Source organism: Equus quagga, chromosome 2 (genome assembly GCF_021613505.1).
Source record: "Equus quagga isolate Etosha38 chromosome 2, UCLA_HA_Equagga_1.0, whole genome shotgun sequence".
Lineage (NCBI taxonomy): Eukaryota > Metazoa > Chordata > Mammalia > Perissodactyla > Equidae > Equus > Equus quagga.
Window position 1 is genome coordinate 29,147,116 of NC_060268.1, and position 7,485 is coordinate 29,154,600.

Here is a 7,485-nt window from a genome sequence, read left to right on the forward strand (position 1 = left end):
TTTGGGGTATTTTTTTTCCTGCCTCTGTTTTTGGAGTAACAATTAAATAAGCTTGATTATGGAGACATTAAAATATTTCTCTCATCTCTTGTCCCAAGCATTCATTTTATCAAGTATCACATGAGGTGCTTTTGTTTGTTGAGGATTAGGGAAACATTTATATTTATTTTTTTCACACACATTCATGAGTTTTGACTAAAATCTTAGGTTCTGTATTGCCTCATTTTTTTTGTTATTAACACATTGGTCTTTCAACCTTTTCTATCCACTAAATGTCTCCTTGCTGCTTATTTGGATGTAAAGATTTCCTTGAGTGTCAACCTGCTAAAGAGGTAGCATTGGGCAAAGGTCATAATTGTATTCATTTTCTTATTTTATGCCCAATACACATGTGGCAGAGTGTGTTAGCTGCATACTTACTATCCATTTTTATTGTTTCCTAACTAATACAACCTCAATTCTTTTCTGGTGGCAAGGTGCCCAGCTTGAAAAATCAAATACTGTAGCCTCTCTTATGCATAGGGGTTATTATGTGACAGACTTCTGTTCAATCAAAAATATAAAAGAAGTGTAAGTTAGCCTCTTCCCTGCTGTCTGAAGTTTCAGCTGCCATCTTCAGATAATAAGATGTCTTTGGGAAAGAAAATATGTCTAAGAAGGTGTAGGGGAGGAAGACATTTCCTCTACCCACTCTGAGTCCTTTTGGCTGGACAATGAATTAAATTCACATGAGACAGAATAGCAGGAAAAAATTAAACAAAGCTTTATAACATGTATACATGAGAGAGACCCAGAAAAACTGCATAGCTTGCCAAAATGGTGGAAGCTCTCACCTTAAATACCATCCTCAGCTCAAGACAAAGGAGGATGTTGAGGGTGGGGGGAGTCAGTTATGGGAGATGACCAGAAAACTACAGTAAACAACAGTAAGGTTATTATGCAGATTTAAGTCCTTGCCTTCTGCATTGATAAGAGTTTCTAGAGATAAGGTCATCCCTGCTTCTTCCTGTTACAGAGAGGGAGACACATTTACAGATGGAAATTTCATTTACAAATATAAATGTCTCTTGACAAAGGGTTAAACTCTATTTTTCAGTTTCTCTCATGTCTGCAGTTTTTAAAAGTAACCAGCCCAAAATAATCCTCATGCCAAAGAGAAGTATCTTGGTGTGGCCAATTCCAGTCCCCTACAAAGTGTTTATCAGAAAGCCAGGAGAGCCAGAGTCCCTGAGACATCTTGGAACTGCCTACCTCTGGATTGCCATGGACTGCCTACTTCTAGAAGTTTATATGTGAGAAACAAACTAAATCTTCATCTCTCATAAGCTGCTATTTGTATTTCTATTATATGCAGCTGAATCTAAGTCTAATATATATGGCAATTCTGGGTCCCTGGATAGAGCTGGAGTTTCCTTTTTGTTTCCATCACTCAAGTGGGTAAAATATGGAGTATCTGAATTATTTAATAGAAAAGTAATTGTTATTTCTTCCAATTCTGGATTCTTTGCTTCTTTTGCTGCAGTTGAATGATCATTTTCTTAAAAAAAGGCTCTGTTTTCATTAAGATGATTTAAAGTATGTATTTTGATAGATAAATGGCATATGTTCTTTAAAAGAGGTGGATATTTGAAACAAGTTGTTAAAAAGAAACAGAAGTAATAAAGAATAGGTGTTAAAAGCATAATAATTCAAACTCTCTTTTCATGAAAATTCATTCTTGTACTACTGGTAAGCAGGGGGCCTAGGTGAGAGATAGAAACATGTAGATGGGAGGTCCCTGGGGAAAATTTTCCTATTTGGGAACATTCATTGGAAATTCATTTGATTGCATGACATGTCTATTTCCTTTCTTCTTTCTATTCCAAGCATCTAGAACAAAACCTGCAAAGCCAGAATATACTGCCAAGAACCCCTCTTTCCTTTAGAGAAAGAGCTGATTCTGAGTGAAACAGAAGCACTAGGGAGCCAAATTTACTCCTCTCCACAAAGTGGCTCCCATGGAAAAGTCTTTGAGGAGCCCTGGAAAGGCATATGATGTAAGACTTACCAAAGACAGTACCATTGTCCTTTCCTAACATATAAAGTAGAGGAAAAGCTTAGGTAAGCAATATGTCTAGGAGAATTGCTCTAAATTGTATATCCCTTTCTAAACAATTTTTAAACTCCCCATTCTTTTTAAATTAAATGAGGTATACATCGTTATCATGGAAAATTAGGAAATAAACATATATTAACATAAAAGAGGGAAAAAAAGAACCTAACTTACCCATAATACTGTTACTCTATATTAAAGTAAACTTCTATAATAATTGTTTCATGATCTACCTTTTTCGCTCAGTAACATAATATTTTACCTATTAAATATTTTTTACATAAATCTTCATGTAATTTCTGTATTAAAACAATAGAAAAGAAATCTCTTATAAGTGTTCTACATGCATTTCTCCTCTACAATATTCATTTCTGAGGTAAATGCAGCTTTTTGGCCTGCATTGTCCTGTAGTTCTGAAGGTAGTTACATAGTGTATAGCTGTAGTTCCCAGGAGAGAAAACATAGCAAAGCAGAGTTCTTAGTGATACTGAAGTTAGCAGAATTGGTTCCTTCACTTACTTCTGTGACCTTGGACAACATATTTGGCTTCTTTGGGTCTTACCTGTGAAAGGATTATGAGAATATCTACCCTAACTATGTCACAGAAGTTGTGTAGATGAACTGAAAGAATAAGTCAAAGTGTTTTGTAAATTATAAAGAGCTTTACAAAAGAAATATATTAATAATATTAACTGAAATCAATTGCATACATACTATGTATAAAATCCTATTCTGATTAACCTCCTTTATTACTCACAGCCACTCTGTGCCAAAAGTATCATCACTAGCTCTATTTTGTAGATTTAAAAAAGTCAAGGAAGAAAGGCCAAGTGATTTGCACAAGCTCACACAGTTAGTGATAGTACTTAGCTTTGAAACCCATCTATCTGATTCCAGAGTGCTGGCCCTTCTCCTCTACAGTAGTAAAAAGCGTGGGTCCTGTAGTTAGCCCACCTGGGATTGAATACCACCTTCCGCTAAGTAAGTTACTCTTTGTGCCTCTTTCACCCATAGTAAATTAGAGATACGAAAATACTGACCTGACTTCTTTGGTTTGTCATGGTTAGTAAATAAAGTGACATATGTAAAGGACTTAGAACAGTGCCTGGCACAAAACAAGAGGCTCAAAATGTTCATTATTATTCCTTTCAATGTTGTCAATAAGAGGAAACCCCATAGTGGTGAATTTGTACATCTAAACTTGTTAAACTAATAAATTCACTTTTCTTTCTTGTAATATTGTTTTCCCATGTGCCCCATGCCCTTATTTTTCCTGAAATCTTGACTATACATAATGTTTGGCTTTATAAATAAATTTTACTTTGTGAGGGAGGCAGTTGCAATTGAGGGATAGTCAATGTTCAGTCAGTTTAACAAGGGTTCCAAGGCAGCTGATAAACACCATGACTCATATCTGAAAGTGAAAAATACTGACTTTCTTTTTTCATTTCCCTGAGGAAACCACTAACGAGCACAATTATTTTTAACATGACCTTTCTGTGTTCATTCGAAAGCTCAAATACTCAGAAAAAAAGAGAAACACTATCTTCTTACTGCCACCTCTAATACTTTTTTTTCTCTCTTCTCTTTGGGATGCAGTTTGGTTTTGAAAAAATGTCTTATATAAGTTGTGATGATATGTCAAATAATTCAATACTTTGGAAAAGGTTGTGAACCAGTTAGAGTGTTTGAGGTTCTAAGAAGAGATCATTGAAAAGCTCGTGGCTGTACAAGTGTGTAAATTTAGTAACCCGTGGTAGGAAATTCTGACATTACATTGGAAATATTGTCATCATTAACTACCTGTTCTTCTTCAGCCCTTTGCTTAGCTGATCTCAGGAAACTTAAAAGTCATGCATCCTGGGAAAAGGGATAGAGTTAGAAAACATCCTCAATGGACTAGACCAGTGATAGAAGATATGGCAGAGTTCTTATAAGTACGATTGAGTAAGGAGCTTGACAGTGTCTCACATCGAAGCAACAAATAGTTGTCCTGCTAGGAACATCCATTTCAAAACTCACAAATGCATTCCTATCTTTTGAACAGAGTAATCCATCTCTTTCCCAGGAAACTGTTCTAAAAACCCTAAAGGGAAAATTGTTACATGCATATAGTATTCTTCCATCCTGGATTTTCTGGGGCAGTTCTGATTTTGGATTACATGATGAATCCTAATTTAGGTTTGCAAAATATCATTATGGCAAATATTTATGAAGATTTCCTAGAGATATTAAATTTTACATTAAAATAATGGAAATAAGCATAATGTCCAACAAAGAGATTGGTAACAGAAAGAAGGAGAGTCTGAATCCTTGAGTACTTATTCTTTAAGCGATCATTATAGTGTAGTGGTGGCATTCATTTTTTCCCCTAATTCCTCTTCTGAAAAGTCCCTTTCTTATATCCTTCACAAGTCAGCGTCAAGCTACTTGGAAGGACAATCCTCCTTCTAGGAAGATATTCATCTCACCACATGAAAATTTACATTCCATGCTATATTGGTTTAGCAGAATGTTACATTTCCTAAAATACAATAATTATAAAAACTCCTATAACATAGGAACAAGTTTGATGTTACATTAAATAAAGCATACATATAAGTGAAAGTTGTTTTGTTACAATGATTGAATTCTGCATACTTTTATTCTTCAGAAATTTTCCTTAATGTTATTTTAGCATTGTTTCAGTGACAAATAACAATCATCTGTCATTTATTTTCTGAACTTAAGTAATTTAAACCCAAGTACACCATTTCCTTCTAAGATTTTTAGGAAGAGATGTTCTATTATCTGAAATCCAACTAGTTGAGCCATCAAGTTTTTGATGACACTTCATTTAGGTAAAAATATTAGTACTCAGAATATTGTATTTTTGAATAGTTTGATTGATGTTGTTATATATGGAATTAAAATCTGACCTTTAAGGGCCTAGAAATGGGTAACATGTAAAGAAAACAAACAACATATGTCTGGATATCATTAGGTTAGCAGACTATTTTTGTCCTATAGAAATTTTGGATAATTGCTTCTAAAGGTTTATTTATCAGGAGTGACCATATCACCAAAATAACAAAGTCAAATATGAGAAGAATCACAATCAGAAAATAATGTATTTCCTTCTTTTATTTACAACAAACCAACTCAACAAACAAAATGACATAATTATAATTTTATTGATCCCAAGACTATTAATCAAAATTATTGAATAGAATACAGGAATTTTTATCACAAAAGAATCCCATGAACTGTCAAGAAAACCTCCAAATTTGTACACTCTTTAGTTAATATACAGTCTAAGTGCTAGAGAGGAACCTAACAATTCCATTTATCTATGTTATGTGGCCACTTTATGATTATAAGTGGCCCCATAGATGCTTAATTTCATAGACTGATATAGTCAATATCACTATACCCATAAATGAAGATTTGGATAGCTAAATAATTCTGATTGCTTTTTGTTAGACTATACTGACCTGATAATGGAGGGACTATCTAGTATGTCTTAGATTATGTTGAAACTCCCTAGGACTTTCCTTAGGGCTGCCTTTATCTCCTTATTCTAGAGGTTATAGATGAGGGGGTCAAAGGGTGGTGTCACCATAGCAAAGAACCAAGTTGCAACTTTCTGTATCACAGCAGAATTTCCAAGTCCTGGGCTCACATACCTAACCATCAGAAAACCATAGAACAGTGAATGAAACCCACAGGTATAGAAGGTCTTATGTCTCCCAGTGGCTGAAGGCATATGCAACACAGCTAATAGAATAAGAGTACAGGACACAAAGATGAAGAGGAAGTTACCAAAGATAACTAATGAGCTTAGAGTGTAGCAAAGCAGTTGGATTGTTGAGACAGAGGCACATGCCAACCAGTGCAAATAGTGGGCCTGGGCAACACGCAGCATGGTCAATAATGTTTGGATCGCATAAGGGCATCTGAAAGATGAGAACAATGGGGATCAGGAGCCATAGAAATCCACAAACCCAGCAGGTAAGGACCAGTTTGGTACAGAGATGCCCAGTCATGATATTAAGGTAGTGCAAGGGATCGCACATCCAAGGTTCCAATCAAAGTCCATGATGGCAAAAGGAAGCATTCAGATGTTCCCAAAGAGAAAAAGAAAGAAAATTGGAGGAAACGTCTGGCAAAGGTGATGGTCTTTTTATCTGAGAGGAAGTTGACTAACATCTTGGGGACTGCAGAAGAGACATATCAGATCTCTGGAAAGGAGAAATTCCCCAGGAATGTGTACATGGGGATATGGAATCATTGGTCACACCATAGAGTACAGACAATGGCCCCATTTCCTTTTATGGTCAGAGCACATGTTGTGGTGAAGAGTGAGAAGAGGAGGATCTGAATTTTCCACTCACAGGAAAAACCTAGGAGTATAAATTCTCTTACAAAAGCAAAGCTGGCATCTAGCTCAGAGACATTCATTGTAGTAACTTACAAGCTCAAAAGACATATTGTCATCATTAAGGACTAGTTTCAAATGTGTTCCTTTTTCAGAATGAAAAGACAATGAACATGTGGTCATTTTTCAAAAGAATCATCAGTTAGGAAGAGAATGTCATCTACTTATTCTTAGCTATATACTCTCAGTTTTGGGCATGGTAGGTAGCTGGGTGCACAGAAACAAACTTTTGCCTTACAATGTAAATCTAAATCTCTCCCTTACTATGCAACTATGACAGAACTAGATATAGTTTAACTCATTGTGTAAGCTTGCTATTTTGGGGCAGGGATGATCTATTATAGATTATGGATAATATATAAAACAAAGTTAAAACTTAATAACTCTATTAGTTTCTTATCTTTATCTTATAGTGCAATAAACTCAGTAAAGAAGGTTTTAATTTTACTATTTACATCTCAGTTAAATATATTACTTAACATATCATTCAAATATGAAAAAGAAATGGACATATTTTACAGAAAGTTGGTAGTAATCATTTTAAAGCCAATATCTCTGCATTTTTGTTGCTATTGCTATTAGTTTAAGCATCATAAAAATGTAATACCATGATGTTGCTTACTGACACTGATTTTTAATGCTGTAATGTTGCAATTTCTTCTGTAGAAAACGGTGGCTTTAAATTTTCACTTAATCTTTGATCTGTACAGAAGTTTGCAAAGTAACAGCTAGGTATGGGACTTTATTTTTTGCAGTCTTTTTAAATAAAATTCTGGGATCAAGTGTTCTTACATGCTTGTTTAAAATTAAAACTGTCCCCTGGAAGACAGAAGTCAAATACTTTCTTCTGTCATAAGTAAACTTCTTTTATCCCACATTCTCATGGAAAAGATGTCAGAGATCTGAGTTCCCTGAATTTTTTTTGTGTGTGTGGAATACGCAAGGTTGTGAGTCCTGAAAGTTGTGAGGGTTTACA

General features: G+C 34.9%; 1 pseudogene; it reads right to left on the reverse strand.

Annotated features, from left to right (window-relative positions):
- Positions 1-5,594: 5,594 nt before the first annotated feature.
- On the reverse strand, positions 5,595-6,556 carry LOC124234783 (olfactory receptor 11H12-like; annotated as a pseudogene).
- Between the last annotated feature and the right edge of the window lie 929 nt (positions 6,557-7,485).